This window comes from Neovison vison, chromosome 2 (genome assembly GCF_020171115.1).
Source record: "Neovison vison isolate M4711 chromosome 2, ASM_NN_V1, whole genome shotgun sequence".
NCBI classification, from domain to species: domain Eukaryota; kingdom Metazoa; phylum Chordata; class Mammalia; order Carnivora; family Mustelidae; genus Neogale; species Neogale vison.
Window position 1 is genome coordinate 202,993,313 of NC_058092.1, and position 17,313 is coordinate 203,010,625.

At 46.5% G+C, this 17,313-nt stretch overlaps 1 long non-coding RNA gene across 3 annotated transcripts in view; it reads left to right on the forward strand.

The window, feature by feature from the left end:
- The first annotated feature begins 2,804 nt into the window (after positions 1-2,804).
- The window catches only part of LOC122900902, a 38,498-nt gene continuing 23,989 nt past the window's right edge, over positions 2,805-17,313 (forward strand). For 2 of the 3 annotated variants that reach the window (XR_006383323.1, XR_006383322.1), the window contains exons 1-4: positions 2,805-2,891; positions 6,374-6,535; positions 13,736-13,778; positions 16,578-16,691. This is a non-coding gene — a long non-coding RNA (uncharacterized LOC122900902). Of the gene's footprint in view, positions 2,892-6,373; positions 6,536-13,735; positions 13,779-16,577; positions 16,703-17,313 lie in introns of all 3 variants that reach the window. The other variant, XR_006383321.1, reaches the window with a different exon arrangement.

A 17,313-nucleotide genomic window follows, 5' to 3' on the forward strand; every position in this document is an offset into this window, starting at 1 on the left:
ATAAATGCACTCTTAATATTATAATCTTCCCAAACATTTGGATACTTTCCTCGATAGAATACCAAGGCAGTTCTGGCATTTCAACTTAATTTAGTGTAGACCGTTTTGGGTTCAGCTTTCAGTCAGCCAAAACAACTGTTAGAGGGGCACCTGGGTGTCTGTCAAATAAATAAATAAAATCTTTAAAAAAAAACCCAAAACAACTGTTAGAATGTTTCCTAGCCCCTCGACCTACAACAATCTGTAATCTGTGCTCTCTGCTCAATAAGCCTACCTCAGTAAGTTGGGCCCCATCTAACTTTTTTCCTGCTATCATCCCATATCATTAATATCCATTCCACACATCACAGGGTGAGCACAGGGAAGGTGCCAGATCCATGCTGATGGTTGAAAAACCTGTCACAAGGCCCCAAATCTGCTTGTTAGCAGCTGAAGACAGAGAGTGTCAGTTCAGATGCTCTGCCTCAAAGGGAGGTGTGCAAGAGGTTTGTTGGGGGAGCAATGCATATGAAAGGGAAAGCAGAGGGATACAGGCCTGGGCAGAGGGAGACTCAGTCCATGATGCAGACCTGAGAATGGCTTCATCAACCCAGCGGGAGTTCAGAGCAAGGACTTGCCTTTTCAATAGCGAAGTGCTGAGTGGAGATGGCCAGGTGAGCCTCCTGCCTTGCTCAGTTATTGAGGGCTGCTCTGAAAGAGTGGACTTTATTTTAAAAGATTTTATTTATTTGACAGATACACAGCAAGAGAGGGAACACAAGCAGGGGGAGTGGGAGAGGGAGAAGTAGGCTTGATGTGGGGCTTGATCTCAGGACCCTGGAGATCATGACCTGAGCCTAAGGCAGATGCTTAATGACTGAGCCACCCAGAAGCCTCAAGAATGGACTTTAGTCTCAACACCATGAATCAACAGAGAAACAGTAAATTATCATAAGCTATAAGGTCTTTCAGTAACTCCGATTTCACTGAGAAATATTGAAAGTTTCTGGCCTGCCAGGGGAGCCTGAGGGGTGCCTGCCCCCAGTAATCATACTTTGCCTCTAGTGCAGGGTTGTGGAAATTATCGTAAATAACAGAAGGCACAAGTTTTCGTGCTGACTGACTCAGTCAGTGAATACATCTCTGGTTCCTATCTTGCATTTGCCCATTCAGTTGAGAATAACTGTAGAACATGCTGACCCCTCAGAGCTTCCCATCTCCCCAGGAGCCCCTGAGGCTGGGGGCCACCCTTAGCTTCAGCCTACAGGAGCCCACAGAATCAGGGAAAACAGAATCTGAGGCATTCCTTGCCATGGTGGTACAATTTATTTTCCTTCCTGTGATTCTCAGCTTTGCCTTTCATTTCCCAGACAAAGTCAAGGGGACAAGAATAAATTGTAAGCCAGACTGATAACTGGGTTAGCATAAAGAGCTAGTGTCTTGGAGCTCACAGGAATGCTCAGTCCCATGTGGAAATATCTGAGCCCTGGAGACTGCGTCTAACTCCTTACTGTGCTATGCACTGGCCATGAGGCATGGAAGTTCCTTTAACTTTTGTGCTTCCCAACTAATGTGATAATCACAGAACCTATCTCACCAGGCTGAGAATGCAATGAGTTACTCTATGTAGAGAACTCAGATCAGTCAGTGAGAGGCTTAGTGAGGGCTCAGTAAGTGTAGCTTGTCATTATATCTACCAGCTGTTGAAATGCTGAAATCAAATAATTTCTCCATGCTTCAATAAGCCCTCTCTACCCCACAGCACTGTCTTGATGGCCAAATGAAAGTTATTTGCTGTCCCCCCATCACAACTCAATCTCCCGTACAAAGAATTCCCTAGAAGAAAATGGCTCCCAAAATTATATGTTCAGAATCCCTCCAGATAACCAGATCCAGGTTTCAGGTGTTCAGGCAGGGGGACCACTAGCACCTCTGTGAAGGAGTAAAAAAAGGTACAGGACTCTGCTCAGCTCTGAGCCCCTGAGGACACCTCATGGACAGCCTTGCCATCTTACCTGAGCCCCTTTGGGCTTCATTCCAAGTATCCTGGGGTGCGTCACGGGCTCCAGTTCCACTGTGGGGCCATGGTCTTCAATTCCTTCATTGTTGTCTGTTGTCCTAGGTTATCCTTTGGGATCCATTTTTTGGGTTTTATAGATGAAGTTTCTTTGGGGAGTATGGGGGCTCAGGAGTGGCCAGGGGGAGGCTATTTTTTATGCAATGTGGACATTAGTGGCGTTGCCTAGCAATAATGTGTTTTTAGGTTTTTGGCCGTACTCTTTATACTCTTCACCCCAGTGGTAAGGGACATACGCATCCTTATTTTTTAAAAAAATTAATTTTATTTTTTGAAGATTTTATTTATTTGAGAGAGAGAAAGGCAGGTCAGAGGAAGAAGCAGACTCCCTATTCAGCAGGGAGCCTGATGTGGGACTAGATCTAGGGAGTCCAGGATCATGACCTGAGCCAAAGGTAGTGGCTTAACCAACTGAGCCACCCAGGCGTCCTTTTAATTTTACGAAATTTCTACACCCAATATGGGGGCTCGAACTCACAACCCCAAGATCAGGAGTCACATTCTCTGCCAACCAAGCCAGACAGGTACCCTTGACTCCTTCTGTCTTTGCCTTCAGTCTTTGCTGAAGGTCTGACCAGCTCCCTTAGCAGCAAGACCTCTCAGGAGGCCTCTAAGCTCTGTCCCTTCACAGTCCCCGCCCACACCGCCCCTGATGACCAATCCTGGGCTCCGCTGCCCTCATCATAATAGCCACCTTGGGACCGCCTCCTGCAGTCCCGCCCACGCTGGAGTGTTGCCATGGGGACCGCAACGAGCCTGGGGCTGTACGAGAGAGGACTTTCCCAGGAGGAAGCAGCCTCACCTAGGGAGACGCGCACAGGTACCCAAGGAGCAGGTGAGGGGCTGCGACAGCCGAAAACAAGTCTTTCAGAGGTCCCCACAGCCCTCCGTGTTGGTTCCTGAAGATTTGGGCTCTCCTTCCTGTCTCCTCACCTTTGTCGCCTTTCCAGATTCCTCCTCCTGCGTACCCGGGCCTCGCAGGTCCTTGACTCCTTGTCCCCGACACCAAGGTCGTTTCTTCCCCCGTCCTTCCTCTCTTCTCCATCAACGTGATATTCTTTGGGTGTCTTGAGCAAAGTGCGCAGAGCGGAGTCCCCCAAGGACCTTTCAGACATTGGCTCCCCAGACACTGGATTGGAAAGGAGAGTCTGGCCCGATTCTGACACCTGGTGGCGGATACCGGGGACTGGGTGTGTCTGGTCTGGGAGTGTTGTCTCTGGGAGATGACGGTGGAGCTGGGGCGCCCTCCGTCACCTCCGGGAAGAGCATCTTGGGGAAGGGGACTTGGAGTCCTGCTTGCAGGGACTGAGAAGTCGAACTGACTCCCCTGCATGTGATACCCATTTCTCACTTCCCACCACACCTCTAGGCTTTCCACTTCACCTCTCCTCCCCTCTTCTTGGAAGCCATTTTGCTTGAGGGGACATTCCTTGGTCTTTTCTCAATGGGCCCCCTGAACCTTGCCTTCTCCTCCTGGGATGGTGGCAGAACCACACTTTCCATCCTGCTAAGTAAGGTTATTGCGGCTGTGGATTTAAATCCTGAGGCCTGACTCTCCAAACCACTGTCTCCAGTCCCTTTTTCTGGACACAAAGCCCACATAGCCAACTACCTTATATACATCTGCATGTGGGTGTCCAACAATTCTCTCATATTGAGCATGTTAAAAATAAAATTACTGATTATGCTTCAAAAACCATGACTCACCCATCGGCATTCCCTATTCCCAGGAGAGGAGCCAGTTTTACCCGGAGGCCCAGGCCTTGACCCTGTTTTCTCTCCCATCTCTTATCTGGCCCATGTCTAAATCCCACTGCTCCCCACTGCTCCGCTGCTCCTCTAAAGTACTGCAAGAACCCAAGAAGGGATCCCCTGCTGTTTCTCTGGATTCTGATCAGCTCTCCCCACATTTTATTTTTTATTTATTAAAAAAATTTTTTTAAACTTAAAAAAAAAATACTTGACACAGAGAGAGAGGGAACGCAAACAGTTTGGGAAGCTGGAGAGGGAGAAGCAGGCTTCCTGCCAAGCAGGGATCCCAAAGTGGGGCTCGATTCCAGGACCTTAGGATCATGACCTGAGCCAAAGGTAGACGCTTAGCAACTGAGCCACCCAGATGCCCCTCTCCCTACATTTTAATGAGAGCACATCACTGTGACCTGGGCAACTGGCCCCCTCCTACTTCCCCTGCTTCCTTGCTTGGCTCACACTTGCCCCTAAGTAGTCTCCTAATGTAACAAGCTCACTGTTGCCTCCAGGACTTTTACCTTCTCTGACCATCATATCTAAATCTGCCCACTGTTCTAAGGCACTCCCAAGAAGCAATACTCCAAAGAAAGAAATACTGCTAAGAACCATGTGGAATAGTTTTTAGTTTAACAGTTGTAGTTGCATTAGTGGGTCTGGACATTGAACTTGGCAGGTGGCTTGCTTTGACCAATGAAACTCTTGTGGCTGTGATGTGAGCAGAGGCTTTTTCTCATGTGTTTCTGCCACTGTGAGCAGAAGAATGTGCCCAGGTTGCCCTTTAGTCCCAGGAGAATTAACGACCTAGAGAACAGACCTGAGCCCATCCTGAGGCCAGACTAAATCAAGCCTATTGACTGAGGCCCAGCTACCCCACACGTGCATGAATATGAAACAAAATCTTATATGCCCCAGAGACTTTGTGGCAGGCTGTTACAGAGCATGATTCTTAATAATAGTCAACTGATAAACTCTCATGGGAACTTTGATAATTCACAAAGACATATAATTTTTCATCTAAGAAGCTGGCAGTGATTTATAGAGATATAGAGATAGAGACTATGAAGTATGCATTTGGCAAAGGTTCAGGAAACAGGAATGCTAGTTTACTGCTGGTAAGAGTGTAAATTGGTAGCAACCTCTTTGGAAGTCTCTTTATTTATTTATTTATTTATTTATTTATTTAAGTAGGTGCCCCACTGGGCATGGGGCTTAAACTTACGACCCTGAAATCAAGATCTGAGCTGAGCTCAAGAGTCAGATGCTTAACCAACTGAGTCACTGGGTAGCCCCTTGTTTGGAAGTCTTATTTGTCTGTCTGTGTCAAAATTCTTATACTAACTCAACAATTCTATTACTGAAATTTATTCTAAGAAACAAAGGCATGCACAAGATAATTATTGACAAGGGCATTCACTAAAATGTTATTTCAAAGGCTGGTGAAATGTAAATATTAGCAGGGGACATGTTGCTTTATAATTTCCAAATGATACACACTAGAGCACTTCTCACAGAAGCAGAAGTGTTTCAAGAATCCATGGAGAATGTGGAATCCTTGGCAGTGTGCCAGGTGAGTAGGTCTCTGAGGGAGGACTGGGACCCTTATGCCCACATCCCACTTCTGTCCCATTGCCCAGAGTTCACCCTTGGGTCTGGCAACATGGAGAGAAGCTCGGTCATGGCTGTTTGCTCATCTACCCTGCTTCTGGGGGAGGCAGAAATTCTACCCTGAAGAAGTGGAGGCAACAGTGGAAACAGGAGGGGTTCTCCAGCAGGGAGGGGCTGCAGACAGGCTCCGGCAGGAGGTTAGAGCTGCAGTGGGAAAGCAACAATACTATTCTAGGGAAGCTACAGAAGCATACTGGTTTTCCAGGTCTGCTCCTATGTCATCAATGAGTGCTCTTGATGAAGCACTTACGCATGATCTTAGTTGATTTCCAGGCTGGGGCTGAAACCGACAGTGGTCATCAAAGCTCAAAGGGACAATCTTCCTCCAGGGCTCCCAAGTGAAATAAGATACGACATCATGGTCACTCATTCATGATGCTGTGCTGTTCTAAGGTCTTTGTACATGTGAATTCATTAAAGATTCATAACAAGCCAAAGTGGTGAGACCCTCACCATTATTCTATGGAAAGGGAGAACAGAAATGTAGACAGACCACGGCTAGCTTGTGACAGAGCTGGGACATGAACTCGGGAGTATGTCATTCAGGTTTCACAGGCTCAGCCATTGTGGCTTGGATCCCAGCTGGTTTTCAGCCTGTCTCTCACATAGCTTCCCTGCCTCACTGCCTCTTTTTGGGAAAAGGAGCAAGACTGAGGGCTGGGAACAGGTGGACTGTCCTGGCTGGCCACATCAGGGACTGCTACAATGTGTAAGATTACTTCTTAATACCAAGACTCCTCTGGAGTGGGGCTGAAGCAGAAGATGATCCTGGAGAAGGGCGAGCTGCAGATGTCTCCCCAGGCGTGAGTCTAGTCATCTGTCATCTCATCCCAGGGGCCAGGGACCAGGGGGAGCAGGAGGCATGCTGGGCTATCACTGAGTCTTCATTTTCTTCTCCACCAGAGCGCAGGCCTGCCACTCTCTATTCATGGAGTTTGTAAGTCAGCGTGACGGCCCATTGACTGAGGATGTGTGATTTTGTTCCCCTGGACGCCGAGGTCAGTACAGTACCAATGCACAATGCAGCAACACACCTACCAGTCTCCATGGATTCTTGAAACACAGGTCAGCATCTCTGCCCCAGAGTCATGGTGATTTGTTTGTTTCTGTTCTGAGCTAAGTGTCCCAGGAATCCTTACTTAGTTCCCTGGGATAGTCTTACAGATAATGTTAGCTGATGCTAAGAATCCTGTACCCATGAATCTTTTTTTGTAGCGTCCTTTGGTTAGTATCCAACCAGTCCCTTCCAGGCTGGTTCTGAGACAGTCCTTTGTTGGACATGCAATTTCTGTCTTTTAGCTTATAATGTATCTTCTGGCAAGCATGGTAGGAATGCAGAAACCATCTGCTGAAGATAAGACTGAGTGGTTAAATTATAACCATAACCAGCAATATCAGAATGAAGAGAAATAACCTTTTGTGGGGTTTGATATAGAACAATATCGAAGGATGTTCCCAGGGAGCATGAACACATCCACTTAGCCAGGCTTCTCAAGTCATCCTGTAAAGTGTACAGATTCTAAAATGTTCTTGTTATTATAATATCTTACTAATGCTCTGTACCCTTGACTATAGAAAATTAACCTCTGAATAACCGGAACTTCATTTTTAGACTTTGTAGATTTTTCTACCCTGTGGCCAACTCTTTAATGTGGCACTAATAAAAAAATGTGGAGCTAATGAAATGTGAGGATAGCAACATGTCTGTTATTTTGTGGGTCTCTTGCACGTGATTGCCATGTCAGGGGGGTAAGGTTGAGGGAGCAAGCCTTGGGGGCTGGTGGCTGTCCAGGAAACAGAAAAATGGGTTGGGTGTAAAACTGAGTCTTGGTATTTTTGAGTTTAGTGTCTGATTATAAGGAAAACAACATCTGAAAGGCTTGTCTGAAGGGACAGGCCTCTTGTTTGAGAGGTACTAGAGATGAGGACCTAAGGACAAGGCCATGGAGAAAGACTGTTGTAGGGCATATGAAACGAGACTTTTCAGAATACAACTCAAGTTAGTAAGACTACAAAGAAAATCAATCAAGGAAATCATGGCAACTGAAGATAAAAGCAGACCTGAGGGTGGGTCGGGGCGTTATGTCCATATCCAAGGCCAATGATTTGCAGACGTAGACTCAGGCTCAGGCAGAGGGTGGTTGAGACAATGGTGTGTTCTGTTTCATAGGCTGAGTCTTTACTTAAGAACACACTGGCCCATATTTATTAGTGCTCTTTATATCTTACTTTTATAACCTCTCATATACAAAATATCACATTTATTCTTTTAAGGTGAGAAACACGATTACACACAAAAACTTGTATAGCAACAAAATCTGTGCAAGTCTAGGACAGAACACTTGAATCTCCCTGGCACAAATGTCCTATGCAAATATGGTTCCTCTTCAAGAGGCATTAAGGAAAAAGAACCAGCAAAGGATCACTTTGAATATACTGCCCAAAAAGAGAAGTAAAGGGAACACAAATGAACGAGGGAGAAGACTGTTGCTACGAGGTGCTTGGAAAGCTTGCTCAAACGTCTTTATCATATGACATAAGCTGGTAAAAGAGTCACCCCTGCAAACAAGGGACACATGTTGTGATACAAGAGCTGAGGGGAAGGTGGCAGGACCTCAGAGGAAGGAAACACAACCTGGCAGAGCTCAGGGATGGAAAAGCCCAAGGGGGAGATGGTGTCTTCTGGGAGCTGGCAGTGGGGAAAGAAGGGAGTAGCTGTTTTCTGTGATGCAGCATTAACTCTGTGATCTAGAACTATGATTTGAAACATTTACAAAGAGCTTCTTTCTTCACTCCTACCCAGTGTTGGGGTCCTCTGGACATATTCCCTTGCGGGAATGCTAAGAAGTCTGCTTGCATGTCTGCAGCGGCTAGAAGGCCCATTACAGGACTGATCTGCAATGGAGGAGGCCTTCATTAGGACAAGCTGTTCTCTCCCCTTTCCCCTACTGGCTGGTCCTAGATTTCTGCTTTCTGGGGCTCCAGGAATCTTCTAGGCAAGCTCTCCTGGGCCTTTCCTTTGTTTCCTAATCTAAGCTTATTTTTAAAAAAAAAATTTTTTTTTTTTGACAGATCGTAAGTAGGCAGAGCAGCAGGAAGATGGTGGGGGAAGCAGGCTCTCTGCTGAGCAGAGAGCCTGATGTGCGGCTTGATCCCAGGACCCTGAGATCATGACTTGAGTCCAAGGCAGAGGTTTAACCCGCTGAGCCACCCAGGCACCCTCTAATATAAGCTTCTTAAACCCCCAATCCCTGGTTCCTCCCTGGTGTTACAGCCTTGGTCCCTAGCTTCATAGTCCCTGATCTCAAGGCCCTTTTTCTCCTATCAAAAGTACCCTGTCCATCCTTTCCCCAGGACCCTGGCCCTTCAATTGAGTCTCCCATTTCTTTGTATTCTGGCTTATTGCTTCTGGATATCTGAGCACCGAATTAAAGATGCAGATGTGGGAACCTGGAAATGATGCAGAGACAAGAGTTTCGATTGTATACCATGACCATAGAAACATCAGGTCATGTGCTCCAGGTGCAGCTTCATGGGGTAGGACCTGAGATAGACCAAGAGGAGTGCCAGCCTCCACCCCACATAGTGTTTCTGAGCAGCTGTTCTCCTGTTCTCCTTCTCTCCCCTAATCTTCCCACACCACTGGATCCCTGGGAAGCCTCAGGTTCCTGGGATTCAGTGAGGAATCGGGAAGCTTTCACGATTGAGGGGCTGCCCCACTTCAATCTCTGTGTGTGAGGGAGACAGAGCAAATATCAGAGAAAGGAGCTCATCACAGGACCGACAGAGCAGAATAACCACCAGCTAAAGGAGATCATTGAAGGACCCTCAAAATGAAAGACCAGAGTGAGTGAAGTGAGGAGGTTCACTCCACATCAGAGAATACCGGAGAGTGGAAAAACAAGTCTTGGAATGGAAGCGCATGAAGAGGGCTGGGTGTACTAGAAGACCCATGGGGCCCCAAGAACTCAGCATCTCTGATTCTGGCTTAGAAGAGGTCCAAGCCATGAAGCTGTGGCAAGGTCAGGGATTTTAATGAAATAGCATCTGTTAAGGAGGGCCGGGTGACTTAAGGGCTACCCTGCCCAAGGATGCCTGGCCTGGGCCAGTTTCTGGATGTGTTCTGGAAGCCAGTGCTTATTACCATGTTATTCTTGGAGACATTGAGTGAATCAACAATGAACTGAGCCAAAGTTTAAAAATATCTGCGTAGAAATGTAACAAGTGCTGAGAATATGGCCAGATTGTGAATAGAAGGCTACAGCAGCAGAATTACCTTTTGAAAAACCCACAAGGCTGGAATCCAAAAGCCAGTTCCCAGAAGATATATTCATAAAATCTTTCCAGAAAAATAACATCTGAGTCAAGAGGGCTCTTTTGGCCCACCCCCTGGAATTAGTAAAGTCCTTTGCAACCTCTCAGCAATGTCCAAAACTGGTTCTCTCACTTCTGAATGTGCCTGAGAACAGGACTCTGCCTCACCCAGGGAATCACCCAAGAGAATTCAAAAAAGTCAAGCTGGGTGCAGAAGGCTCAAAGCCTCCCCTGATGATACTCCAGAGCCAACCTGTGCAGAGGCTCACAGGACCAGGGTGAACAGCAGTGAAGGCCTTAGATACGCAGAAAGGAAGAAAGGCTGTGAGAAAATGCAGAAATACAAAGCAACAAGCAGAATCCATCAAAGCAAGTAAAAACTTACTAAGGAGAGGAGTCAAGAACTGTAGGAAAATTGACAAAACTGTGGACCCACCTGGAACATAGGCAAGCATCTTTGGTACCAGAGAACCCCCTGCCCTGCCCACCCCTGCTAGCAGCTACATGGCAAGCTCTGGTCAAGGACAAGCTGTCACAGAAGTGACAGCATGGAAAGTTGTCATAGCAGCGTATCTCGAACTGAAGTGTTTCAAAGACGAGCAGTCTAAAATCATGTCTAGGAAGACCTGGAGGCGGGCTCTCAAGGCAACACTTTTCTTTCTTTTTCATGGAGTAGAATTTGAGCTCAAAGGGGGGGCCTCCCCCTGGCCTCCATTTCAGTTAGGGATCGAGAAGTTTAGTGGAAATGTAATTCTTTTCAAGAATGTTTTTTCCTCCCAATTTCTAGAATTTATTGTGAGGTGAAAGTTTTATGAATCTGTGCCAAAGGTTTATGTTTAAGGATCTCCATGCTTGTGTATCTGTGGCTTCATGTGAAAAAAAATTTTCAAAATTAAGAACAACTAAAAAAAAAATGCTTTTGTTTTATTTATTTATTTTTAAAAAGATTTTATTTATTTATTTGACAGAGAGAGATCACAAGTAGGCAGAGAGAAAGGCAGGATTGGGGTAGGGAGCCTGATGCAGGGCTCGATCCCAGGACCCTGAGATCATGACTGGAGCCAGAGACAGAGGCTTAACCCACTGAGCCGCCTAGATGCCCCGGTTTTATGTTATTTTAAAGAAGCTCCCCCAGAGATTCTGCTCTGCACTGTGGGATGGGTACCGTTCATCCTGCCAAAAGGACTAGGATGTGAAGAATTTGGAGTTCATGACCATGTTCCTGCTGGACCCCTGACAAAGGCACTTTATTGGTCATCCCATTGTCCCTCAAACTGTGAGGGACGCAGGATCCCTGAGGGTCCCGCCTTCCCGGCAAGGACGGTGTCAGAGAGCCATGCCGGAGAACTCTGGGTGCTTCACCTCGGTCAGAGCGTACAACCCCAATTTCTGAAGTGAGAGAAAGTCCGGAGACATGGGGTCATTGCTCAAGATCACAGTGTCTCTGGCCCAGAGGTCCTGTCTTCCGGCTCCCAGGACTCCCCTGTGCTCGCCCTTGGTGTGCTGCCTCAGCCTCACTCTCCGTCTCATTCTCCCCGGCGATGGGCAAGGGGGCCCCGTACAGTCAGTTCTCTGCCAGAGCCGCTTCCTCAACCAAATGTTTGATCACGGAGGGGGTCGTGAGCTCGGGTGCCGCTCCATGGATGATGGAATTTCTCATCAGCATTTGCCCTGCTGTGCCCTGTCACCCCCCTCTGCGCTGTCACCCCACCCCAGATGCTACAGACCCTGAAACTGTGCAGCTTCTTATTGTTTCCATGAATTCTCTTTTCAGTTTTCTTAGGCTCTCTCTGCTTTCCCTGTTTTCTTTTCAGAGCACTTGCCTTAAGGACAGGGAGGTGGGGACAGTGACCTCAGTGCCAGTGGGCTGTAAGGGAAGCCCAACACGTTACATCTAGAGGCCACCTCTTACTCACTGAGCCCGGAGCCCCCTGCCCCTTTCCCAGTCCCTCGTCAGCCTGGTCCTAGAGGCAAGCATTCTTGCTTTCATGTTGTCAAGATGCCCTTGGGAGGCCCTGGCCAAGGCTGATTTTTCTGTCGTCCTTCCAGGGTACTTTTGCGTTGACACAATGGTAGGACATCTTTGCCTCAGAACAAGCCTGCCTGGTGCACTTGTTGGTTTAATCCCCAACTGACCACAAAGCTGCCTGGCAGTCAGTTTGGCTGCTGCCTAAAAGGACAGGCTCAGAATTTCTGGGATCAACCCCCAGCAGACCCCCTGGGTAAATAGCTGTCTTGGTTGCCTGGTCCTTGGTTATCTGGCTGACTGTCACAGTGAATGAATTCCTTCTGCAAGCTCTTGACGATCTTTCCAATGGATGACCTGGCCAGCAGCTCCCTGGTTAACTGAATAACTAATGCCTCTTCACAAGCTGCTGGGCGCATGTCTGCTGGGTCTGAGCTGGGAAGCCTGGAGAATGCTGATGTCCCCTTCCTTAAGCTCTGCCTCTGTTGGGATCTCAGGGGTCCCTAACAGTCCTCAGAAGCAGGTCTACCTTGAGAAACACTCTTAATTGGAGGCCTATGGAGCTGCAGGGTGTCTGGCATCACATTCAGTGTTGTGTGTGGAGATGATGCATTCAGACTTGTGCATGGATGACAATGTGCATTTTCTGAGGAGATGGCCAGTAACATTTGTTGAGTTCTCAAAGGGTCTAGGAGCTATGACAAGTTATGAACCATTTACCTAAGGAGACCCATCCATCTCAGAAAAACCCAATACTGACTCTCTGGATCCTTTTTCATTCCTGTTCCCAGACACCAAAGGGACAGGGAGGGGGCTTGCAGGGAACCTTGTGGCCTGGGTTGAATGAGAATGTGAGAGGCAGTGCAGGACCCTGTGGTCTTCTGGGTCCCCTTCAGGGTCCTGCAAAAATGACTTAATGATCCCCCATCAAGGGTCATCAAGGTTCAGGGGTCCGTGAAGTACACGCTCTGGGTGGGTGTGGGGTTCCCAGAGAGGGTCTGAATCTGCTTGTACTGTGTGGGTCTGGGATAATCCAGAGTGGACTGAGGCCGACCCCTGGAGTGGCTAAAGCATATAAGCCTGTTGCCTGTTAAGCTTGTACACATTTTACTTTGGGACTCATCCAGCATCCCTTGGTTCCAGTCTCTGGTAGTCAGTCAGCTGTTTCCTGGGCAACCGGACTTTTCTATTAGGTGATTTTTTAGACACAGCAACAGACCAGACAGCCAAAACCAGAAACTCCTACTTTACCAATACTGGGGGCTTTTCACTGAGCTGGAACCTTGATGGCAGAGGGCCAGGGAGCAAGTGGCGCCTATTCGGAGGCTGTCTCATTTTCACAAGTCCTAGAAGACATTTGCTTTTTTTGCTTTCGTATGTTACAAATAACCTTGGCTGACACCTAATTTGTCTCGGTAAGTGGCTCCAAAGTGTTACAGTGCTGTTTGGTTATTCCATAGGGGTATTTTGGTGAAAAACAGATCACCAAGTGGTTCCCAATGACTAATCATTGGATTTGTGACACAAGAGCCTACCTGTTCCTACCTACGCACTGGATGGAAACTTGCTGCTTTCTTTCTTTCTTTTTTAAAAGACGTATTAGAGAGAGAGCGCGTGGACAAGTAGGGGGAGGGGCAGAGAGTGAGAATCTCAAGCAGACTCCCTGCTGAGCATGGAACCCAAATGTGGGGCTCTCTGTCATGCACCTGAGAACAGGAGCTGAGCTGAAACTAAGAGTTGGACACTCAATCAAGTGAGCCACCAGGTACCCAGAGACTTGTTGCTTTCTTTTAGGATTGCCCCTGATACTGCCCAGTGTCCATTCTGGCCCATCAGTTTCTCCTCTAGGGAAAAAGAGATTAGGTAACTTAATTCAAGTAGGAAAAAAACTGGGATTTGACTTAAAACAGAAACCCTCACGACTCAAGGGTAATTCTAGATTGCTTTCTTCTTTTCCTCATGCCTCTTCACTTCCTGCTTTACAGGAGGTCCAGAAGATGGGAGATCTGGTGTGCTACAGATGAGCAGGTGAGTTAAATCAAGACTTTGAGGCTATAGATCTCCTGGATTAAGAGGTTTGTGAAAAAGGACCAGGAGTTGGGTGAGGCAGGCATGGTACTCCACTTCAGCACATTTAAGAGGCTGTCAAAAAATCCTGCAATCAAGCCAACATGTTATTCTGGTGGTGGAGCAGTGGATTACCCTGTGCCTGCCAAAGCAGAGCTCGTGAACCCGGCTGTCTTCCTACATCTGACTGTGGTGCTGGGCCATTGGCCTGTTCTTTTCCGCCTGGCTCTTCATTTATGAAGTACGCTGGGGAGATCTATGGAGCTCCTCATCTCTTTGGTGTCCTCGCTCTTCATTGGCTTTGGAATCCTCTTCCGGTTGCTCAGGGTTGACATCTACATATGAGCTCCCAAGCGTTCCAACCAGGCAGCTTCACTGAATCCCTGCTTTTATTATTTTTTATTTATTTATTTTTAAAAGATTTTATTTATTTATTTGACAGAGAGAAATCACAAGTAGATGGAGAGGCAGGCAGAGAGAGAGAGAGAGGGAAACAGGTTCCCTGCTGAGCAGAGAGCCCGATGTGGGACTCAATCCCAGGACCCCAAGATCATGACCTGAGCCGAAGGCAGCGGCTTAACCCACTGAGCCACCCAGGCCCCCCAATCCCTGCTTTTATAAATTAATTTTTTTTTTTACTATTGCTGGAAGTGTCCCACCTGCTGTTCACAATAAAGGTAGTTATCTAACCAAAAAAAAAAAAAAAACCCAAACATCCAAACCCTGTAATAAAGATAATATTTTAATGTAATCTTTTAAAATTTTATCTTATTTATTTACTTTTTAAAAATTTTATTTATTTATTTGACAGAAAGAGATACAGGGAGAGAGGGGACACAAGCAGGGGGAGTGGGAGAGGGAGAAGCAGGCTTCCTGCAGAGCAGGGAGCCTGATGTGGGGATCAATCTTGAGGATCATGACTGGAGGCAAAGGCAGATGCTTAACAACTGAGCCACCCAGGAGCCCCTCTCAGTTTCATCTTATAGAAAGAAAAAGTGAGAAGAAAGGAGGTGGGGGAGGAGGGAGTAAAGGAAAAAAAGAAGGAAGACAGGAAAGGAATGAATAAGAAAAGGAAAAGGAAATAATGGGTATATCAGATGAGTTTATTTCTTTTTTTTTTTAATTTTATTTATTTATTTGACAGAGAGAAATCACAAGTAGATGGAGAGGCAGGCAGAGAGAGAGAGGGAAGCAGGCTCCCCGCTGAGCAGAGAGCCCGATGCAGGACTTGATCCCAGGACCCTGAGATCGTGACCTGAGCCGAAGGCAGCGGCTCAACCCACTGAGCCACCCAGGCGCCCCCAGATGAGTTTATTTCTATTCTTGGTCTTCTATTTATTATGTAAACAGTAAAGAGAAGTTCAGAGAAAAACTGTCACCTAAGATAAAATCTTGTGGAGGGATTAACTTTGTTTTTTCTTTTTTCTGGTATCTGTTAAAACCACTAATAATTTATTTTATTTAATTTATTTTTTTTAAAGATTTATTTATTTGACAGAGCGAGAGAGATCACAAGTAGGCACAGAGGCAGGCAGAGGGGGAGGGGGAAGCAGGCTCCCTGCTGAGCAGAGAGCCCTATGACTTGGGGCCTGGTCCAAGGACCCTGTGATCACAACCAACCCGAGCTGAAGGCAGAGGCCTCCACCCACTAAGCCACCCAGGCGCCCCTTCTCATGTTTTTAAGTGAAATAAGATTGGGAAAACGCTGAAGCCACATCCAGCACAGGGCGATGGAGTAGAGACGGATGGAGTAGCTATGTCTGCACTCATTTGGGAGTGATCGTGTCAGCCGAGCTAACTCTGAGAACAAAATTAGGATTTCAGTGAAACCTGTCCCTCTGTTCTGAACGTCTCCTTCCCAGTGTTACAGCATGAGGGTTTATTGAAAGAATATTTCCTGACATTAATATCTGAAAGAAGTTTGAGTGGTTGCCTCAGTCTCAAGAATAAGACAAGGAGAAATAACTCTTATAATTTATCATTGAAGAAGCAGAAGTCTAGAGACAAAAATACAAGTATCTGTCCCCAAAAGGTTAGTACATACCCCAATATACAGCATCAGTTCACTTCAGTGGACTTCCGGCAAGTGTTTTTTTTTTTTTTTTTTAAGATTTTATGTATTTATTTGACAGAGAGATAGAGAACACAGGTAGGCAGAGCAGCAGGCAGGGAGAGGAAGAAGCAGGCTCCCCGCTGAGCAGAGAGCCCAATGTGGGGCTCTATCCTAAGACCCCGGGATCATGATCTGAGCTAAAGGCAAATGCTTAACCACCGAGCCCACCCAGGAGCCCCTCAAGTGTCCTTTTTTTAGGACTCATTTTTATCCTTTGAAAAACTGAGATGAAACTTCTGCAGCATTTCTTCCTGAGTTAAAGCACCCTGATTGGGAGTGGGCAGTCTTGTATGCCTTGAAAAGGATATCTCTTCCAGGTCCCCTAGCAGCTGGATTCCCTGTGTAGTCCCTGTGATTACCTTTCAGGCAATCTGTACAGATAAGACTGTGTGGTTTCTGAGCAATGTTCTTATTAGGGAGGGTGTGCACCCTTCTCCTCTTCTTTCTCTTTGCTGCTCAGGATGCATATATCATGGCGGGAGCCCCATCTGCCATTCTGGGCCCTTCTGCCCTAGGATGGCAGTGCAGAAAGCTAGGAGCCCACATCCCTATGGATAAACAGAGTGCTAACCGTGTTTACGTGATAGCCCCTTGGGATTTGTTTGGGGATAGAGTTAATCCTTCCTGATAATGCCTCTCTCTTCCAGTTGCTGTGTGGACATGCAGGGGAAACCTCCACGTCAGTCCATGTGGTGTACATCTGAGAGAAAACCTGAAAGGCCACAAATCTGAATGTCTAACATGACCAAAGCTCACCACAGGTAGATTTTAGGTGATTACCACTTTTTTTCTACATTTTGACTTTTTTTACTTTTATTAATTTTCCATAATCAACAAGTATCACATAACAAAAACTAAAACAGAATATAAAGAAAATGTTAATGGGCATCAGCTGATAATTCTCAGAACCAGAAGGGTCCTTTTAGCTGCCATGAAAAAATGTTCAACTTCCTGAGTTATTAAGCGAAAACCCAAATCCTGAGACTCTCTTTTGCAGTTCTCAAGAAGCACATTATCTTTACATAATAATACCCAGGATAATAGAAGACACTGTGAACCCATCTGTCACAAATATATATAAAACCTCCCCAGCGAGGCACAGGACAGATGGGGATGGGAGATGTGGTGTAGGGGTGAGAGAGTTAGCTAAAGTTCCTGTGGCAAGAAAGAAATGGATACTGTTGAGTTTAAAAAATAAATATAAGTATGGATCTTAAGGACAACCATCAAAAAAACAGAGTACATTGCTTTTTAAATTTTAAAAAATTATTATTATTATTATTATTATTTTTTTTGAGAGAGAGAAAGAGTGCATGTGCTGTGGGGTTGGGAGGGGCAGAGGGTGAGGGAGAGAGAGAGAGACTCTTAAGCAGGCTCCACACT